Source organism: Varanus komodoensis, unplaced genomic scaffold, assembly GCF_004798865.1.
Source record: "Varanus komodoensis strain SLA01 unplaced genomic scaffold, ASM479886v1 scaffold30, whole genome shotgun sequence".
Lineage (NCBI taxonomy): Eukaryota > Metazoa > Chordata > Lepidosauria > Squamata > Varanidae > Varanus > Varanus komodoensis.
The window spans coordinates 9742281-9764526 of record NW_025335762.1 but is presented as its reverse complement, the minus strand read 5'-3'; the positions used below and the strand labels follow the sequence as shown (position 1 = coordinate 9764526).

Here is a 22246-nt window from a genome sequence, read left to right as displayed (position 1 = left end):
TGAGTTGCAAGACAACATTCTCTGAGGAGCTGGTATCTTGAGAACTGAGGGTGAGCTGTTTTTGACTGGCTCTTATTGGATTTATTTTTCTGTTGTACAGATCCAGCAGCACATAAGCAACAATTTGAGCCTTTAATGTGTGTGATAAAGGGTCGGAACACCTCTTCTATTCTCTATCCATAAATGAATGTGCGGAGAAAGGTCCACACACTAGCTTTGCCCAGGGACAACTGCACCGCAGCCTCCTCTCTGCCTTATGAACACTTCTCTGCAGTGGTGCCCAGATTGTGGAATGTGCTTCCCGGAGAGGTGCGCCTGGTGCCGAGTTTGTATTCTTTTTGGCACCAGGTCAAAACCTTTTTATTCAATCGCTATTCTAAAAATTGATATTTTAATCATTTTGAACAGTGGCTTTGATTTTGTCTTTTTTGTAAATTTTTATTGAATTATGTTATTTATATATGTGATGTTATTGTATTTCAATTTTATGGATTGTGAGCCGTCCTGAGATGGCAGGGTATAAGGGATGGCATACAAAAATTTTAAACAAACACACAAACAAACGAACATCCAGCACCTTTTGTGAATATACACTGCAACAGCTCCTATGCTGAATGAGGCAACCTGGAAGGGTAGTGTGCGTCTTCCACTCTAGGGGTTTTCTAAGTGTATGTGAAAGTCTCCCAGAGGTTGAGTTAGGAGAGGAAGGAGGAGGAACGGGAGCACAAGAAAGAAGAAGCATCAACTCTTGGCTTTGGCCCTGCTGACTGCTGGGATGTGGCCCCAAACTGGGGAAAAGAAAGGTTTGTCAATTCTACAATTTATCAATTATCTTAGGATTACTAGCCTTGGAAAAGCCTTCCCCATCTAAGTGTCTTCCAGATATGTCAGACTCCAACATCTGTCATCCCCTAGCCAGTCTGGATAGGGGATGATGAGGCCTGTATTCCAATGCACCAGAAAGGGACCAGACTGTAGAAACCTGTTCTGGAAGCTGGAATACTTCAGATTTAAGAAGTAGGAAGGAAGGTTTCACTTGGTACTGATTCCTCTGTTCATGAAAGAAACAACACCTGCTCAAATTTTCCTCTTATACAATTCTTAAACAGTGGTGGGAAACCTTTTTCAGTCCAAGGGCTGAATTCCAATAAGGGAAAGGTGTGGAGTTAGGGTTTCCTTCCTTCCATCCATAGGTGGGGCAAGAAGAGAGAACAGGTGAGATCAAAATGTGATTCTTAACTGTTTTAAACCTACTCAGAAGCAAGGCAAGCCCATGCATGTCCCTTCAGAAGCAAGCAAGACACGTCTTAGAAGTAAGCAATGCTGAATCGCTCAGAAGCTTCCATTTCAGGCTTCATTCCTTCTTTCTTCCTGGCAAGTAGTTGCCTCACTGGAGTTAGGGGGCAAGTGGTAACTTTAGTTATCCTGCAGGTGGCAACCATACCTACGGTCAGAACAGGTACATTAAGGAGAGTGAGGCTTCTACCTGGGTAAGTGCAACTTTGTATACAATTTCCACCTGAATGGCCAAATGCTAAAGAAGGAAACACTTCTGTTCCTTTGAACAGAAATACAAAACTGAGCATTTCATTTGCTACATAGTTTTCTCCTTTGCCAGAGGAAGAAAAGATGCACGAACAGAAACGCGCAGCTCTGCGCACTTGTTCAAAAGAACCAGAGCCCTTTCCTCCTTTGAATTCATCTACACACCAACGTGGAAGATCAGGTTATTGGTCCATCTGTGCTGGTAGTGCCTCCTTGATTGACAATGGTTCTCCAAGGCCTTGGGAAGAGGGACGACCTGCACATAACTACAGTGTATGGCAGGTTAGCAAGAGAAAGCAGCTGGGGTCAAATCCCCAGGACTCCGAACATGAGCACCAACACTGGGATTTGTGCTGAAACAGCTATCAATAGCCAGACATGTTGCTTCCCTCTAACGGTTCTCCTCGTAGTCTCAACTCGGCATTAGTATGATAGCCAGTGACATGCTGTCGCTGCCTCCAGAGGCATGATCTGAGGCATTGTGTCGAGGGGCTATTTTGGTGGTTGTCTCTGTACGTGGAACACCCTGCTCCGAAAGGGTAGGATTAGCCTTTCCCAACTTAGTGTTCTCTGAACATTTTGGACTTCAATCTCAACCAGTATGGCCAACTGTCAAGAAATGACAGGAATTGCAGGAAAACACACCTCTGGAGGGTGCTAATTTGAAGGGTTCGGTTACCTTCTTAATAACCTGTGCTCCCCAAGCAACTGAAGACATTTCTCTTCAAACAAGGAATTCACTCTGCTCTGGGGAGGTTTAATTTCATGTACGGATCCTTCGTTTTGGCCCTTGGCATTTTTGTCTTTGCTGTTGCATCGCACTTTTGTGAATGTGCTTTAATGATTAATTGTTGCTCATTTTTATGCTTTTAAGCCATTCTGAGCAACTCCTTTTGGGAGTAGAAAAGAGGGACAGAAGTTCTCAGACTAAAACACATAATGAATTACGTGTAGGTGAGCTAGTGGAAGACAATGAAGTGACCGATCCTTCAGCATAAACACACTAGTTCTGCAGCCCTTTTTAACCAGCCCCAGCAGCCACACTTCAAATCTGTGCAGGCTAGTAACTTGCGGGTTAATTTAGGAGGCTCAGTTAGCAATTATGGTTTGGACTAACAGAAGTTTCCAAGGAATTACTATATTGTAGTAGTCTAGCTCAGAGGCTGCTGTCGCACGGATCACCATTGCCTGGGCACTCTCTGTCCAGTGGGAGCCTCAACTGCCATGCCAGCTTTAGGCTTCCGGCAACAGAGGTGGATCGATCAGGATGCCCAGAATGAGAGTCAGATCATGAGAGAGAAGCACAGCCCCATCCAGAAGAGGCTGATCTCCACCTGCCCCTTCAGGCAAATGTCACAGCTAGGGTCAGAGCAGGGTGGAAGGGGACCTGCTTTGCAGACAGAAGGTCCAGGTGTGTTCTCCACCCCTTCCAGGTAAGACTAGGACAGGACAGTGCCTGAGCCCCGGGAAGCCACTGCCAGCGAGTGCTGACACAACACTGAACCAGTTGGACCAATGTTCTGATCCAGTATAAGGCAGCTTCGTTTATTCCAATTTGTTTTTCCAGGGCTGCGCATCAGTTCATTGGCCCTTGTCCAACACATTACTGATACCAGGCACCAATTCCACATTTTACAGACTCAGCTGAATCAGTGAAAAAATGGAGCTGGATAGCACCAAACTCCAGGGAAAATGATGCTGTGATACGTCAAATAGCAAGAGGCAGGAGCAAGATGGAACTTTATGGAACCCCATATCTTAAGAACCGAGGGGCCATACGGTCGTCTTTCAACCATTTTCTGGACCACTGAAAGGTAGGACTCTTGATCGCCTGCTTAAGCAGCCTGTCCTGCATCTTATCCCCCTTGCAGCCACTCTGACTATAGATGACTATTGTTCCCATTTTACAGATTGGAAACTAAGGCTAAGAATCGGTGACACACCTAAGACCATTGAAACCAAGCTGGTATTTGCACCCAAGAAGGAACTACATTGGAGGAGGGGCAATTTGCACTGCAGGAGGGGTCTTGCATGCCTCTACTTTCTTCTTAAGGAATAAGATCCAGGAACCGGCAGGGATGGGTTATGGGTTTAAGCGTCTAAGCAGCTGAAACTCATTCAGCAAACAGGCTAAGCTGCACGTATTCACAGGGGGTAGATAATATACTTCAGCATGAAGAATGAAGTGGTTTCTGTTTGTTTAGGGGAAAAACAGCTACACTGTTACCCAGTGTCTCAGTCCTACTGTTTGCTCAAGCTGGATCAACATCTAAATATTTGTTACTTTCCCCCCTTTCCTTTGCTGAAAACTTGGAGCAATCATTGCCTAATGTCACGTTTATTGAGCATAGGTATGTTTACGCCTTCTCTTCCCACCTGCCTTTTAGCTTGTCTAATTAATAGATTGGTCCGGGTGCAAATACACAAGCAGTGAAGTGAGTTCCATTCTTTTTGCTGATTTATTTTTAATTGGTTCTATTGCTTTATATTTTAAGGATTTTTTGAGACATCCAGATAACTTGTTCTATGGGAAGGTTATACAATAAATGAAGTAAATATTGCCCAGTAACACAGGGAGCAGGAAGCAACTGGCAATGAAAGGTTGCATTTGATGCATGCGCAAAAAATTATCCTTTCTAATAGAAAAATACCTACTGTATGCACAAAGTTCACTCCAGAATGTAAAACTCCTGGATGAGACGGATTATCTTAGCCCATTTACAGTGTGACTTTTTTGGCTGATTTGGTGACAGTCCTGCTTGAGGTCAAGTGCCAGGTGATGGAAAGAGGAATTATGAAAGGTTTTCTGGACCTCTTGGCAACTTTTAATACCATCGATCATAGGCACCAAATCAGTGGCCTCTCCCTGACTTGGGGAGGCAATCTCACAACACGGTGTTCTGCCTTCTCTCTTCCTCCAAGCAATCATCTTGTGGTGATTTTGTAGTCCTCCCCCCCCACCAGCCGCCACCCATTCTTCTCCAAAAGTTGAAATGTGTCTCCTAAGGCATACTTGCTGGCAGTAAGAATTTCAGACCAAGATACACTATTTTCCTTATTGACCCCACCCACCACTGGCATGCAGCCCCCAAGAACTTGCATGAGATGGAATTTGACCCTGGGACTGAAAGAAGTCCATGGCTTGCTTCAGAAGAGCATGCCTGGAAATTTTTGCTTGACCCCATTGGAACTGTTCAGCAGAGCTCCAGAAGGCGCCATTCTCATCTCTCAGGGTATCATGTCCTCTCACAAGCTATTTAATATGACGTGAAACCACGGTGAGAGCTTCTGTGAGGATTTTGAAGTCTAGCTCCCCATACTCATAGGGAGGAGACTATTATAGGACTGGGAGTAGGTGAACGTCCTGTTTTTGATGGGATCCTTCTCTCTTCCATTGTAAAGCCTCCTGGAGCAATCTTTAAAAAATACTAAAAGGATATCTGTTTATCTGCTGCTTTAAATATAAAACAGTTATTGGGCTGCAACTCTTCACTGTGGCCAGATTATTTGTATCCCCCTTTCCCGTTCACTTTAAGCAGAGTCTGATCCAATACTCGTGTGTTCCTATGTGGAACTGGGCTTTGTTTTCTGGTTTGGGGTATTTTTCTTTCTTTCGTTTGCTCTGTAGCGCTTGGAACGGGGAAGCATGGCATAGAAAGAGTCTCAGTGTAATACTGGTCTACACCAATGTGAGAACAAGTCTAATCATAGACTCGCTGTAGTAAAGCACACGGGAGTGTGAGATAACTCAGAAGAAAGGAATAGGTTTTATTACATGATGCAGCAGTTGCACTGTTAGTCCAGGTGTGGGGGGAGCCCAGGTTCAAAGCCCTGCATTGCTCCCTGAGTGATCTTGAGCTACATCTCAGCTTACCTTATGGGACTGTTATAAAGGGACTGGAGCGGAAATCATACATGCCAGGAGTGGCTAGACTTTGGGCTTGGCGTTTCTTTCAGAGTTCCAGTGTTTATCCAAAGTCAGTGTGAAGGGCAGGCATATCCCAAGGGCTACAGTATAGCAGGGGCCCACTGATGAGAGTGGTCCTTCTCCTCTTGGAATCCCCTCTCCCCTTTTCCGGGACAGCCTGAGTGCTCACTTGCCTCCCACCCAGGCCCAGACAACAGCAGTGGCGAGAAGGAGAAGCAGGAGATGTCACCGCCTGCTTGCTCTCTGGCTATCAAGCAAGCTACAGGTAGCCATGAGAAAGAGGATGAGGAGCAAGAGCAGCTAAGGAAAATGGCAGCAAGAATGTAGACTCATTGAGGAATGGGGAGTGGGGCTGCAGCAGCCTCCAAAACCCACATCCAACTCTGGATCTACCAATGTGAACCAGATGCAGCACAGTGGCATAAAAAACAACCACACACACAAACTTTGGGAGCAGCTAGGGCCCATGCATGAGGCAGCATGTTGAATTTTAATTTACCTCCAGCAATACAGAAGAGACAGAAACTGCATCCCTTTTTATTGCTGCAGAAACTGCCATGGGAAGTATCCTTGAAAAGGCAAAATTCAGCCATCAACCCTTGCAGTAGTTTGTTTGTTTGTGTTGACATTGTTTATAGGCAGAAATATCCCACAACAGTCCTGGGCAGTGGAACAGAAGCAAATGCCTGTGGTGCTGGGGTACTACGCTTTTTCATGTAGAGTTCAGTCTAGTAGGCATCTATGTTGAGGAGTATTTAATGAACACTGTCTCTCCTTTCCTGCCCTCTGAGAACATGGTGCTTTAAAAAAAATTAAGCGCACAGAAATTCAACTGGTGAAATATTCCATACTTCTTCACTTGTGAGCCAGGAAACTTTACCAGCTGGATTTCTGTCACTCCTGAAGCTATCAGAAGTCACTGGGCCTGATTTCAGAGAAGGTGGCAGCTGCAGACAGTTTAGGAAAAACTCCTTGTGAAGAAGATTTAGAACGGCAGCTACCACAGAATTTAAAGAGATTCAAATTTAGGAGACATCCTTCAGTAATTCCTAGGAAAACAAATCAAAGCAAAAACTTTGCACGGAGGCCGAGGTATTGCCGCTAGCTAAACTTTCACTCGGGAGGTTTCATTGATAAAAGGATCCTGCTAGCGCCTTGTCCCTGGATTCAAGCATACAGCACAGAAAGGCTCTGGTGCCTTTGGTTTGGGATTCCCCCCCCCCCACTGTAAGTTTGAGGATAACACTTGTTTGGATGGAATGGTTCCCATCTGAACAAAGGAGGCCTGTCTAAGGTCCACCAAGCACTTTCTGCAGCCTTTTCCACAGAGCCGTACAAGGCAGCCTTGGTGCTGCAGGAGTTAATCAGATCTGTTCCAACTGGCAAGGGCCGGGTGTGGGAGGCTGGGAAGTTTTGGAAGAGCTTTGGACATGGTATGCAGAGTTTTCTAGGGAAGTGGGGGGAGGGGTTTGCAACAACTAAAGAGGAATGGGATAGGCAAGCCCATCCTTTACAAGGGAGTATCCTGGAGATTATTAGAGCTGTACGGAGAGCCGGTTCCATAAAATCTCAGTATCGTGTTCTGCAGTGATGGGGGATGGAGAGGGCAAGATTTCCAGCCCTGTACAGAAGCAGGCCTCCCCTCCCCACACACCCAGGTGTCCTTGCAGCCGTGTCAGGGGACTAAGCCAACAGCACTGCTAAAGCAAATAGCATTAATTGTGCTGCGTCTGCACCCTTGCCCCTCAGCTCCTATGGAAAGGGTTGCTCACCACAGACTACAATCCTGAGTATGCTTACTGGAGAGCACATCTTGCCGAGGGAGTCAGTGCTGGGTAAACACATACAGAATCAGGCTGTACCTTTCAGTTATGAAGTGATCTGCTGTAGTTTGCACAACAAACCCAGAGGGAGGAGAATCATCCAAAACACACTTCTCTCCAATCCCCATCAGTGGGGACTGACTTGGGTCTCAAACATTTGTATAGCACTTTCTAGAGCTCAAAGTGGCTGGTGTATATTCTCTACTTTAGTCCTTATGACAATCCTGCCAGTGAGTCAGTATTAATATCACAACATATTGCAGATAAAAGGACCGAGACCGAGACCAGGAGAGAGTGGCTTCCCTAAGACACATGAAATTCAAACCAGGTGTCCTGATTCACAATTCAATCTCCTCACAACTATGCAAATTAGGCTGCTGAAACAGAGACTGCCATGATGAGAGTCTGCACTTCAAAATGTACCGTTATGCATTGTGCCAGCCACCCTTGGTTAGTTGATCCCGGGGTTCTAGCAAAAAACAAAAACAACAGATCCCACAAAGCTGAATCATTCTGCCTCAACTCTCCTCCAAGCAACCTAATTTTGCTGTTGCTTAAAAGGAAAGCTCACAGGAATCAAGACGTAAACACCACAAAAACCGAGGGATGAGAATGAGATGTGCAGGAACCTCAAAGAACAGCACTTTCCCCATTCACCTCCACTGAGAAGCGGCAGATGAGTCAACAGTATGGAGAATGGTTTGCTCTGTCCAATTCTAGAGAGACTATAAAATAAAAATAGCCCCACGCAACTGACTGGCTACCACCAGAACATGAACAATGATGTGCTGGGAACTCTTATCCTCCGTTTTGGCACCTGAGTGGGTGTTTCTTAGTACCCAGCCTCACTTCAGTCCTCCCCTGCATAATGCTTTACAGAATTTGTGGTTGCTCAGCTGCCATGCATTTTCCAGAGGAGCGTGGCTTGACTTGAACTGAACCATACTGGGTATTGCAGCATTCAACTGCTAAAATAAAGTAACATTTAAAGTAGGGCTAGGGTGTTATGGAATACAACTCCCATTATCCATGCCTATTGCCCTGCTGGCTGGGGCTGATCAGAGTTGTGGTCAAAAGCATCTGGAGGGTGTTAACCTGCCTACCTGTGCCTCCACTAGTTCCACCTTGTTCTCTCTGATTGGTTCTGCAGAAAAACCAATTTAAAAAGAATAAGCAGGAAAATATATCCATCACCTAGGTCAGGGTAGAGAATATGCAGCATTCCAGATGCTGGACTGCAACCTCCATCAGTCCGACCCAACATAACCTGTGGCAAAGGATGGTGCAATTATAGCCAACATCCAGGAAGGCCACACGTTCCCCATTAATCAACAAATGATTTCACAGACAAGGAGAGGAAGGGGGCTGCTAGAAAACCTTTGGCTGGCCAGGACTGGAGGTGAAGCCTTTCCTTTTGTATCATCATCCCACCTTTTAACCAAGCTTAACGTAGCTTAAAACAACATCTGGATTCAAAACAATGTCCTAGTTAAAATATTAAAATGAACTGAAAATGCAACATCAAAAAACCAACCAATTGGGGAAAAAACACTTTCAACAACATATCAACATATACACTACTGGTCTACCTGAACACAAATCCCTTTTGCCCAACAAAAGGAGAACAAAAAAGGGGGAAAATTAGCCTCCCTCAGCAGGGAGCTCTAGAACCTGAGAGTGCCCAGTGAGAAGGGGCCCTTTCATGTGCCCCTCAAGATGCCTCTTATGGTGATAAACCTGAGAGAAGAGCCCCCCTCGAAGCCAGATGGGCTTATATTGTACAGCAGATGCTCCAGCCTCTTCCTGTGCCCTGGGCTTCAAGGCAGGGTTGCAGCCCGCCATCTTCCCCGAAATACAGCCTGCCCCTCCACACAGGCTGGGATTATACAGGCAGTAGCACCCACTCTGCAATGCTCTTTGGTTCCCTAGACAACTTTGGCAGCCGTTTTGAGCTCCAGCCATGGGCCCCAAATGTCTACAGGCACAGTGTGCTTCAGAGATTTTTCCCACCAGACAAGACACGCTCTCCCAACAAGAGCATCTAGTTCTTTTGCACCCGCAAAATGCTATTAAAAATTAAATGTGCACTATAAAAGGCAACTTGGTGTTGAGTTTTTCTATTAATTGTGCTCAGGTTTACCAGGGATAACCCTAGTCAGGAAAAATAAAAACAAAGAAAATATGAGCAGACTATAAGAACACAACCCTGCTGTGTGCTCTTTGATGCTTCACAAGATTTCAGCAAGTCAAGAAAAGAAATGCAAACTCATTTTGGCATCAGATGCCTATTTCCTATGCCTTCTTCCTGTAGGCCCCGGATACCCATGCTAAATTTACAAGAACGTTAAGCATTTCTGAAGGGCAGGTGCAGGGAACTTCAACCCAGAAACCCCAGTGAGAGCTTAAGGCTGAAACATGATGGCATTTTTTGGCCCTGCCCCTTTTTACTTTTGGTCTGCTCAGCACTGGAATATGGCTGTCTGAAGCTTCTCCGACATTGGATTTGGCCCTCAGAATGAAGGCACTTCCTCTCTCTGCTCCAGGGGCGATTCAGGAAGGGATGGTAGAACTTGCTCAGTTTCAGTATAAATATGGGTGCACATCAATTAACGCATCTATATATCCCATTGCAGTGGCACGTGTAAGGGGCTTCCATTTGTGGTTAACACCAGGTATTTGATTCCCGATTGCCCATTTATACATGCAGATCTCTTGACATACATTGCTGAGTGAAGAACAGGCACATGTCCACATTTTTACCAGGTTTGCTCTGAGCCCTGGGCTGTTTTCAGCCCCCTTGGAAATTTAGCATGCTGAAAGGGCAAATCAGCCCAGCAATATGGAATTGAGCAGCACGCTTCTCCAGTAGCAAGGTCACGGCTGTGGAGGGTCCTGGCTGCACCTCTTTGCCTTCCTATGGCCAGCCCACTGTGACACAGCAAGTATTCACTTTTCCTCTGAACAATGAGTGCCTCTCTCTCTCTGAACATGTTCGGTGAACAAGGAAAGACAGATTGTTCCAGCCCAGAATTGCAGCCCAGAACTACAGCTCTGCAGGAGGTCACTGGCCACTTAGGTGGCAGCTAATTGCGCCCCCACCCCCAGGTACACATACATACTGTTTGCCTCCAAACTAGATCCAACCAAGAACACATAAATTGCACTGTGCCTGCCTAGATTTATTGAACAGCTATGGAAACTTTTTAAAAAGGATTTAAAGGTGGCAGGTGGAGAGGAATTGCTCTCTGGCCTACTTAAAAATAAGCAACATGCATTATGTTATACAGCCAAGATATTCTGCTACAAAGAACATTCCCTAAAGAAGATTCTTTTGGAGGAAATTGCATCTGACCGCCCCCCTCACTCCCCAACACACAAAATAAACCCAAACCTCCTGTTCCCCATCCCTATTCCAGCAGCAATTTCTCTTTATTATCCTGGAGCCATTCCACAGCCCCCAGCCCTGTTGGCTCTCATACCTGGTTTCCTATTCTTGTCCCTGTTTTCAAACCTTTGGCAATATGCCGTTACTTTCTCTATTGAAGATGGGCTTTGCTAATTCCACAGAAGTGACTGAACAGCCTGCCTGGCCAAGTCTGAAGGAAAAGCAATCTTGCTTTCAGGAGCATATTCTTCCAAATCCTCCCTCCACCCCGCCCCGCTGGTACCACCACCAACACTTCTACTCTGGCTACAAAATCACACACCCTTTGGTCTGGATGCAGCTAAAGCAGACTTTCCCTGGTAGATGTGTCGCACAGCAACTCCTGCTGTTTCCTAAGGGAAGCTGGGAGTTGCAGTCCAACAGATCTGGAGGGCACCAGGTGGAAGGCCATCCTAAGGATGCACACTATAGGATATAAACTCTGTCCCTCTTTTTGCCCCAAACCCTTACATATTACAGAGCTCTACTTGTAAAACAAAGTTCACCACAACTACAGATTCCTTTCATGTAACTTTAAATGAGTTCTAGAAAGGAAAAAGGGTGAGATTTGAGTAATAGACAGAACTGTTCACAGACCTTTTAAAATCCTTGGTAGTTTTGTAGTCACATTAGCACATCCACGAAAATTTCTAGCACTTCTTATTGTTTATTATTGGTATCTCATATTTCATACACGGAGTACTTGATGATTCTTAACCCTGAGGTTTATAATCCACTGTGGGGCACTGTGATTAGCAAAAAGGGCAATACATATTATTTAAAAATAAAGCACATAATCGACAGTCCCCATTCCTGATGTTCTGGGCACAGGGCACCTTGCCTGTCACCATAACCAGCCTTTTGTACCACTTGTGCTCTCAGTTAAAGGGCATGACCTTGTTGTTTCAGCTTAGTTACCTCTCATTAAAGAAACTGCTGAACTGGGAATCTAATAGAAGAGCGTGATAAGGAACATGAAATCACATTTGTTACCCTGGAGTGAAGGGGAGGGGAAGGAGTTAAGAGGCCAGGAAGTACCCAGAGGCCCCAGTTCCTGTTGTGGGTTCTGACGGCCCCCCACCCTTGCGAGCAAGGACTGTGGGGGCAGTGGCGTGCATAGATGGTAGGGAATGATTGCACGGGGGAAGGAAGAGCGGCAAGGAAACTCTCCGTGATGGGTGTAATCCAATAACCCCTGGGATAGAAAGGCGCACATCTTCCGCCTCCTCCTGTCTGGCGACGTGCCAGAGCTCTTCCACAGCAAGGAGCATGGGGGGAGGGCAGAGTCTGGACAGACAGAGCATTCCTGCTCCAGCCGAATCTACTGTAGTAGTTAGACCATTTACTGGACTTCCAGACAGTCAGTCACTGAGCTACCATAATATGAAAAAGGATCGGGATACGAGCAAGAGCTCAGAGAGGACTTGATGTCACATCTACGTAAAGGGGGTCCAAATATCCAGCACGGCAGCCTTCGGCATCTGTCTAACAGAGCTTGGGTACTGCAAAGGCAGCCGAAGAAGCAGAATGAAGCAAAAATTGTTCCTAATGGCAGCTTCCCAAAGGAAAAGAAGGCGATAAATTCCCATCCTTCTGTTCTCCCCTTTCTCTTTTATCCTCACAACAATCCTGCAACCTGGGCCAGGCTCTGTCTCTGTCTCTGTCTCTGTCTCTGTCTCTGTCTCTGTCTCTGTCTCTGTCTCTCTGTGTGTGTGTGTGTGTGTGTGTGTGTGTGAGAGAGAGAGAGAGAGAGAGAGAGAGAGAGAGAGAGAGAGAGAGAGAGAGACTGTCAAGCAACTCAGCTTTTTGTTCAAATGGGGATTTAATTTTTCGCCCTGTTTTCTACCCCAAAATGGTTCTCAGTGCAAGATGTGAACATTCATCTCCCTGCTCCTAGTTCAACATCGTTAGCTATTACATAACACTGGGTCAGAGGCATGGGGAAGGGAACCTAGACATATTCCTAGCAGAATGAGCCTCGAAAAGCTGAGGTGAATAAGAGCTATTTGTTCGGCTTCCAACCTCCAGCCAGGCTCTTCTGCCTCTCAGCTCTGCTTCCTAGGCAGAGACCTGGCCCCAGGAGGCTGATCTTGGCAGGCTGCCAACCGTGGATTCTTCTCCAGAAAGCTGTAATGACGTCTGGGTGTGCAGCAGTCAACAGCAGTGGCAGCGGCAGCAACAGCAGGGTCACCTGATCCCAGCGCCGGAGAGACATCCCAGCCTTGGCACAGATGCACCCGAGCACAGTTCCAGCTGAGAGCCCTGCTGGCAGGCTGCCACTAGCCTGCAAGGACTGTGCTTCGGCTCTGCTGTGAAGAGCAGATGGCAGCTCTCCTTGTGTCTTACTTAACATGGCTGTGCTGGCAGAAATAACTACAAGTACCAACATGCAATGCTTCCTGCTGGAAGAGAAACGGCATGGCTGAGAAAGGACGGCACAGCCCAGTGGCGGTACGGGTGGGGGTGGGATGCATGAGTGTGAATGAGTGCATGTGTGAATGAGGGCAGTTGAGCACAGCAACCTTGTAACTTCCTGACCCCAGGGAAAACGACAAATACCACTGTGGGAGCCCAAAAGCTGCCTTATGCAGTGTCATGGTCTGTCAGGCTACCTGCATGTGTGAAAGGGTTCCTTGTCGGTGAGGCTCAATGGGCCTCCTGGACACAGGTTTGGGTTTACTAGGCCATGACAGGCAGCTATGAGTGACCCTTTCAGGAAAAAACCCCACAATGCCCAGACGGCCTGACATAACTGTCAACCTAAATGACAGCTTGCAGCTCCTGGCAACGAAGACATAGCACAGGTCGTGGTGTCGGGGATCCCTGCGGCTTTAAGGAGAGGCAGCATTAGTCTGCCATGCACGTTTGCTATGCGAATGTAAAGATCATTAAAAGGGCTTTACCTACTAAGAAATGCCAATAATATGATTAATAATAGCCTCAATGGCCAGCTGTTGCTCACACATTCCTGCGTAATTATTCTAGTGAGAGTCCTTAATATACTTAGGCCTAGAGGAAAACGACCCGAGTTAGCAGTTAAAAGCCTTTCTGAGGGCCTCAAATAACCTTCACTGCAGTTTTCTGAGCCCAGCTCCACCATTTCCTTTATATTTGAAAAACAAGGATGTACATCACTGACAAAATCAAGAAAAGAGTTAGATTGCAATGGCAGCTGCCCCACCCCCTCCCAATGTCTTCCTACATCTTTTGCCAACTGGAATATAGAACAGTTTTTCCTCTGACATTATGGTTCAGTTTTGCAACTTGTGAAAAATCAGCATTAGAAACATATGCTCTTCCCTCAGTCCCAACAACCTAAACATTCTGTTCTTAGATGTCAGATCCCTGGGTAATAACAACTCTGTTTGCTCAGGTCTAGGTTGGCCAAGAACAGTTATTTGTCAAGTTCATTAGCCTGCAACTTGCTGGACTGGAACCAAATAGAGTACTCTGCAGAGCATATTATCATAAATAATGAAACATGGAAAGCAGCATGTTCAGGAATCTATAACTCCCCTTACCCACAACAAAGACACCCTTGTACAAGCGCGCTTGTCTGTTTGCTTTTAAATGTTAAGAGCAACACCTGCCTGTTGCAAAAAAGCAGCCATGCCAATTTATGTTGCTCAGTTGCTCCGGCTTGTCAGGCAAGACTCAAACCAACATTCGTGGGTTGTATGTCACAGAGCAAGCAACCCACTGATGGAGCCCCCAGCTTGTTTCAGTTCTCTACCTGGCAGCAGGAATGGATTCTGTACACACGTGCCCGACCAGAGCGAGTTGATTTAACCAGCCTTGTAAATAAGCCCATAAGGTTACTGGCCTGCAAAGGTTACCGGTACAGTGGTGCCTTGGCCCATGAATGCCTCAGTTCACGACCAAATCGGGTTGCAAAGGGTAATTTTGGCAAAATTTTGCCTCAGGTCGCAAACTCCTCATTGGGTGATGATTGTGCCCGCGCCCGTCTTCCCTGTATGATTGTGCTCGGGGAGGGGGAGATGGCTGCAGTCGTGGTCGCGCTCATGCAGGAAGATGGCCATGATCGTGCTGGTGGGGGGGGGCTGCATGAGCATGATCGTGATCGCAGCCATCTCCCCCCCCCCCCACAAGCACAATCACTATCGCTTGATTATCCTTTGGACTCTCCCTCCAAACAATAACCTCCCTCCAGCCAAGGTTAGTGTTCTCTACTGTACAGTACTTTGTTGTTCTTTGTCACTTTGTTTCAAATTTTTGTGATTAAAAAAATGTTTCAGAACAGATTAACCTTATTTACATTGAACCTTACCTTACGGGGAAATTTGACCTGGGTCACGACCAATTCGGGTCACGACCAGAGTGCTGGAACAGATTAAGTTCGTGAGCCCAGGTAGCACTGTAGCTACCTGGAAGATGAAGGCAGAGGGACAAGAGCTACATTTCTATGCTGGGCATAGACAAGAGAACTCCCTCCTTTTGCAAGTCACTTTCATTTTATATTGAGCACTAGAAAATGAGAGGAGCCCTTCATCTCGACTGCGCGAGCCCATTCACTCACCTGCATAGAATTCTTGGTTGCCGATGGCAAGCTGGCTAGTGCTTTAACAGGAAGCTGGATTTCACTGCTCAGGCGGCGGTTTCTGCAAAAGCAAAAAAGAAAAAAGGGCAGTAATACAACGGACTGTTTTATTAACAAAACAAATATTCTAGTTCTGTACTGCTATTGTTCATTCTCTTCATTTGTGTATTTTCTTTTTCATTTATTATGCTAATAACACCTTGATTTGAACTTGCTTCCAATCCCAAATAAATCCAATTCTAATTTTTATTATGCAGTTTTTCTTAATAGTGGAAGAGGGGGCTGGAACCCCTTTCATTCTACTAAGGATAAGCTGAACTAGTTTATGGGACTTAAAGAGAAAAAATGAAGTTTGTACACATATCAAATCTTGACTGCCAAAAAACAAAATTAGCAAATTGATCTTTATCGGTCTGTATACTTTTGACTCAATTTAGGGTGCTGTCAGTATTTCTTAGCGAGGGGCCCAGATTACAACTGGGAGAACAATGACAGACATGCCCTAGGAACAGTGTCTGTAGTGCCACCAGCAGCTGGTCCGGCTGCAACAACTCTTTGCTAAGGATATTCTCCGTCACTCGCAAGCTAACACGGTTACAGATGGCCTTTTCCGCAATGTAGTCACAGTTTCAGAACAGAAATCTGCCTGGAAACCCCAAGCTTGTTCTTCTGAGGCCTCCACTGATAGAAGGGGTGGAAAAGGAAGAGAATTGTTTGCTCAACCAAAGTCTTGGGTTGCTCTTTTCTTCCGCGTGAATCCTAAAACAAACCTCCATTGCTAAATGGTGCATGGATGCTCATCCACATCATATGTACTGTACGGAAACTCTGCATAATGCTCCATGCACCCAGTGAAATGGGTTCTGCTCCACGAAAGCTGCTGCCAGAATGAATCTGTCACTTTTTAAGTTGCTCGGTTGTTTCTGATAAATAAGTCAGAAATACTTGGATATTGAAGAACACAGGAGATAAAACTGCAGGTAGACCAGAAGCAGAATTGGAGGCAAAGAAACTATTGGTTTTTATTCTAAAAAAGAAACATAACTCTTGTTCCTTCATACTCCAGTATGCCTTGCTGCAATCTGAGATCTTTTTACACCAAACCTAATGTAACTTAATTCAGTCTGCAAAACACCTCCTCCCCTCAATCTTAAGAATATTATGGTCTGCAGGCTGGGATTTTTCCATCATGCCCACCAACATCCCATTTCTCACTTTCTTCCACACCATCTGCGCCTTTCTTTTGCCCTTACCATCCAGTGTTAACAGGAGTCACAGTTAACTCAGAAACCTGCTCACTACTTTGTGAAAATCTGGCCCTAATAAAACTTTTACACTACCACTACTTCCAGAAACAGCATATAATAATGATTTTACTTTTCAGTGAAATAAATTGTTAATTAAGATTGTAATTCAAACAAACAAACAAATCTCTAAGCAAACATCCCTGAGGTGTGAGCAGCAGGGGGATTTTTTAAAAATATCTGTCAGATACCAGATTATTCTGGCTTAGAAGGTCAGGTTATACCTACACTACACTCTCTTCCTGTTTCTGCCCTGCTGCCCAAGACAAGATTCAACTGGTCCCAACAGGAACTGGCTAGATAAGGGAACCAGGAAGTCCTTGTTCTCCATAAAAGCTGCAGCAACAAGAGGTGAATTGGAATGAGTTTCAACGATTGCCCGGCTATGACACATGAACGCATAAGAAGACCAAACCAAACCGCACTTTCTTTATGAATTGCTATGTAAGGGAGGCAACATAATCAGCAAGTCCTCTTTTAAGATTTCGGAATCTTGAGACTCGAGGCATAAGAATCATAAGAAACTGTCTTATGTCAGTTCAAACTGTTTGTCCATCTAGCCTAGGTTGTAGAATCACAGGCATGGGGGGTGAATGCAGGACGCCCAGAGTCCCCCAGACCCTCTTCCCCTGGCCCCACCCCCTTTGTCCAACCACCTATCATTTGGCAGCTTCCTGGTTTTCTTTCCAACCACCCCCCACCCGCCATTCTAAATGGTTAGAATGCCTCTCCCAAGGCTTAGTTATTGGCTTTAAGCAACATTATGGTAGTATTTTGACTCCTCCCCTTTATTTTTAACCTCCAGCCCACTATACACTGGAATATGCCCACAAGAGCCGCTTGGAAACGGATTTCTGCCTTTGGGCTGCAAATGGTTCCCCATCCCTCATCTAGCACGACACTGCCTATGTTGGTCTATAACTCCCATCACCCTAAGTCAACACTGCAACATATCTTCTCATATTGCGCTACCTCAGCCACAGGCCCTTCCGCTTCACTGGATCCTGGGTACACCAGGGACTGATTCTGGGACCTTCTGAATGCCGTGCAGATGATGTACTGTTTCAGTTATGGGACTTTCCTGGTGACCTCGAGAAAAAGTATGGACACAGTCTCCAACAAAAGGAGGATAAAACCATGCATGTCTGTTAATCAGGGTGGCTTATCTACTCCTCAGGAAAAGAAAGACCCTGAAAACCAGTTGGGAGGAGGCAGAGGCAGAGGGCTTCTGCCCCCATGTCCTGTTTGCACACTTCCAGGGGCACACGCCTTACCTGCGGCTGTGGGAAACAGGATGTGGTGGACTGGAGCCAATCAGCACCCCATCCTTAGGTTATATGAAGCCACAATGCACTGTTGTGTGCACACTACACTATACACTTTTTGTTGTTACTACATCAGAACTCAGCACCCGCCCCATAGATACATGCTTCCATCCCCCCCCCTCCCCGTTGTGGACACAGGATACAATTTGTCTCTGTGATCTCTTCCCACAGTAAACTAAATCAAAATTCACTTATCTGCCCACTGGTTTCCGTATTTCAATTATGCCCCCCCCCCCCAGAGTACTGACTTCCCGCATGTGTCTGTTCCCCCCACACTTGTTCTCAGCACCTAAACTACCTGCAACATGACACCTGCATGGGCTTCCGTAACATGCCCTGAAGTGTCGCTGTCTGTTCCAACAATAACTCTTGAGGATCTGTTTAAATTTTATCTCTCCCTCGCTAATGAATAATGGGGGGGGGGGGGGGGCAAAAGGCTCATCCTTGGCTTTAATGGCTTGGGAACAGGTTTCTCTGAAGTCTACCTTTACCTACTTCCATACAATCCTGCCCCCAGAACTGATATGTCTGTAGAGGCACTTCTTGCTGTCCGCCCGAGTATGCGTAAGATACCAATACATGAGAGAGCCTTTTCCATGGCTGCCCCTACCTCTGGAATACACTCCTTTCCCTGCCCATGTTTAGAAGACACTTAAAACTGCTCTCTTCGATCTGGATTTGAAGCCTTCCTGGATATTTTGGCTGCAATAAGTTTTGCGGTTTGTTATTGCCCTTCTCCCCCATGTACCTTCCTCTTACTGCTATTAGGGAAGAAAAGCAGGATATGCATAACTTTAAAACAAAAAACGGGGAAATACGCTATTGTTTCAGCTAGATTATATACTTAGTTGCTTGCTATAACATGCAGAAAGTTGCCACAAGGTATATGATTCCACAAGAAGATAACAAGACAATAGGGCTATGCCCCAAGCAGCATACAAATTGAACATGTGAAACGAGTGGCCACTCCGAGGCTCCGACACATCTTGCTGAGGGATGCCAGGATGAGTCCCTCTTTCCTGTCCTCCTTCTGGTTGGCAAAACCATTTTTATTCAGAGAGGCTTTGCCATCTAAACTAGGATGCAATCAAGAAAAGTTCTTCTAGCTGGTTGTGTGTAAGTCCTTTTTTATTAATGCGTTTTATTGCGTTTTTCATCTAATTCTATGTTTTAATTGTATTTCTGCCCTTATTGCAATTTACAATCATTCCTCCTGAGCACCATTTTAGCAAAATGGTGGATCATTACTTTATTAAATAATAAATATAAATACAGTAGCGCTAAGGGTAAGAATATCCATGCTGTTTGCTTTACCTGTACTTAGCCACCACCCACACTGCTATGAAGCCCAAAGCCCACTTCTTGGGAGACAGAGGATTTGAAGAAGGATCTGAAGCGGGAGGGTACGCAAGAAGCTACACAACACAGTTCAGCTGGCTGGCTTACCCAGCGGTAAATTGTTTTCTGCGTTCTTGCAGTGCCCCGTGAACATGTGCAAAGTGCCCTCCCATCACGACTGAGAACCAGCAACGAACACCAGACATTCTGAATGCTCCTCCGCAACACCTTGGTTCAAGAGATTACTGTTTTTCAATAGACACAATAGATACACAAATACAAGCACTCACACAGACACGCATGCACACACACACACACAGGCTCGGTATCTCTCCCCCCACAAAGCCTACTCTACTATTTGGCATTTACTTTCCTTGCAGGGCTTCTGCCCACCAACCACCCTTTCAGTAAGCATGACTAAGATATTGTGCTTGAAACAAGAGGAAGAGGCTTATCGTATCCTCCCACTCGAGCATTATGACTGGGCTGAGCAGCAGTCACTTCCACACAGCGTCTCCCCGGGAGCCACATGGTGGCCTTGCACAGGGTGCGGGTGGGGATGACACAGAGTGGCAAACGATGGCTCACCAGCCCCCAAAATGTCAAGAATGAGCAAAGAGGATGACCAGGTTTGCATGACACAAAACCCCACCACGTGGCAACACCCACGACGGGTTGCTGTGTCATCTGAACCAGGCCGTGTTTCTGTGGGGTGGCTTGCTTTTCACAACCAAGCCACCCGGAGAGCCTATGGCTTGTCTCAGGGGTTCTCTCGCCCATGATGGTTTGCTGCGTCGTACACACCTGGCAACGCTGCTCCACTGAGGGCTGCTGGGAACAGCTCCGCTACTGCTCTTCAGGAGTGGCACACAGCTTGTGCTGCTAGTTTGGGCAATTACACCAGTGACTCCCCTTCCAACAAAACCAGAACACCACTTTGGAAGGGCTCTCACTCATCCCCAGCTTTGTATTTATTGCCACAAATGTACAACCAGAGTCCAGTATACCCTTATGGCTGTCTGACATGTAGAGTCTTGCCCAGACAATTTCTTTGATTCTTTCAAATGTTGGAGGTAAAGTACATGTAGTACATCATGACCAGACACCAATTACCAAGTTATTAACTGAACAGCACCCGTAAAGGCAGGAAAACAGCAAACACACTAAAGGGAGAGAAACATCTCCCCTTTAGCTCTGCAATCCTCCAGAGTTTAAGGGTTGAACTGACAATTCTCAGTGTCCTTCACCTTTTCAACAATCCCCCATTCTCCAATTACTTCAGAAAGGGGAAATATTAATTCTCTTGTACCTTTTGTAGCTCCTTTTAGGAGCAGTTACTGCAGATGTACAAAGTGACCCTCCAAGCCATTAAATTGGTGCATTTCTTAAAATGTTATCAGAAAATTCTGGAGTAGCTGGAAACCTGTGGAATGCACTTTTGTACTACTACTATGAGGGCCAGAGTGATGTAGTGGCTAAGAGCACAGACAATTTGGGTTCTTGTCCCTGCTCAGCCATGGGGCCAACTGGACTCTCAGCCCAACCTACTTCACAGGTGTGTTGTTGTGGAGGTAAGATCAGGAGGAGAATGATGTAAACTGCTTTGAGATTTCTTTAAAACAGAAAAAAGGTAACTCTAATATAATTCTAACAAACAGATAAATATTGGAGCTGTTGTTATTTCCCCTACACACAGGAAGCTCACACATTTGAAAGCTTTCTCGTTTGCATGCTAGCTTTGTGTGTGCCGGGAATTTGGAGGATGGGCCATGCAGGTGGATCCTTCCACAAGTGTCAAAGCCCTGGCCCAGGCTTACGATCTCAGTCTGAGAAACGAGGCTGAATGCTCTACCAGTGTACTTATCCCCATTCTTGTCCTTCACCTCGACGCCTCCAAAACATCCTCAGCTATTCAGGAGAATAAAAAATGTTTCTTGCCCTTTGCGACCCAAACTGCCAGACCAAGAGTGCTCAGGAGGAGAGTGTTCTAGCACCTTAAGGAAGATTTCCCCTCTCCAACTGAAACACTACTCCCCCCTCCCACAGCTGCTTTTTTTTCATCTGAAAGAAGTAAGTTGCAAGGCTGAAAGGGTCAATTGTGAGGGATGAGTTTCAATAGCAGACAGAAAGCTGTTGTTAAGTGGGGAGTGGGCAGTCCGACTGCACAGTAAATGATCTCCCCCCCCCCAAGCACACACACACACAAAACCTGCTCTCTGCTTTGTGCTGCAGCCCCTTCCCTCCCATAATACCTCTTATTGGTGGCAATACTGAGGCCCACTAAATCCAGAAGAAGTACTAGCTAACAGTTCCATATTGAGTTACACAACTTGCTGTGAAGATTAACATGCAGAGGAAAGGGGCTACACAAACTGCTTCAGGGTCCGTTGCAAAAGAAGAAAGGTTGGATATGAATATCATAGATTTTTAAATATGTACTTGCAGTGTGCCGGTCTGAACAGTGGCTACAGCTTGGCCGTCACAGTCATTCACACAGAGTTTATGGGTATACTCCTCTCCCACTCTACCCATAAGCAACTACTGAAACAGAATGGCAGATATACAAGTGCCTTTAGTGATTAGATGCATACAAGTCCTTAAAAATAATGAGATCACAACCCATCCACCCCTAAAAGCTCACAGACAGAAATAAGGTGCCTTTTCCTAGTTATTTTTATGATTTCCTAGGGTTCTTTCCTACTTATTATTTTCCTACCATGCCTTCTTCACAAGTGTTTTGGTCAGATCACAACCAGGCTTTTTTTTCAAAGTGTTATAAGAACTGGAACAACAAATACATCTACACAGCTTCATGAGAGACTAGCAGCTATTGAAGTCAGAGGCCCAAACCCTCTGAAACAATACAGACTTTGTCAGATCCTTGAAAATTACTAGAGAAAGAGCGAATGCCATTTGGAAGGGAGTTCCATGAAGTTGCTGCCATGTTGAAAGGGCTCATGCAGAGCGCTACCCACTGCACTTTTGATGCTGGGGCACCGAA

General features: G+C 45.8%; 1 protein-coding gene across 4 annotated transcripts in view; it reads right to left on the bottom strand.

The window, feature by feature from the left end:
* Positions 1-22246, bottom strand: part of ZMIZ2 (zinc finger MIZ-type containing 2) — a 113979-nt gene that overhangs the window by 51854 nt on the left and 39879 nt on the right. For all 4 annotated transcript variants that reach the window (XM_044437656.1, XM_044437658.1, XM_044437660.1 and 1 more), the window contains one exon: positions 15258-15339. The gene's annotated coding sequence lies outside the window, so the exon portion shown is untranslated. The remainder of the gene's footprint in view (positions 1-15257; positions 15340-22246) is intronic.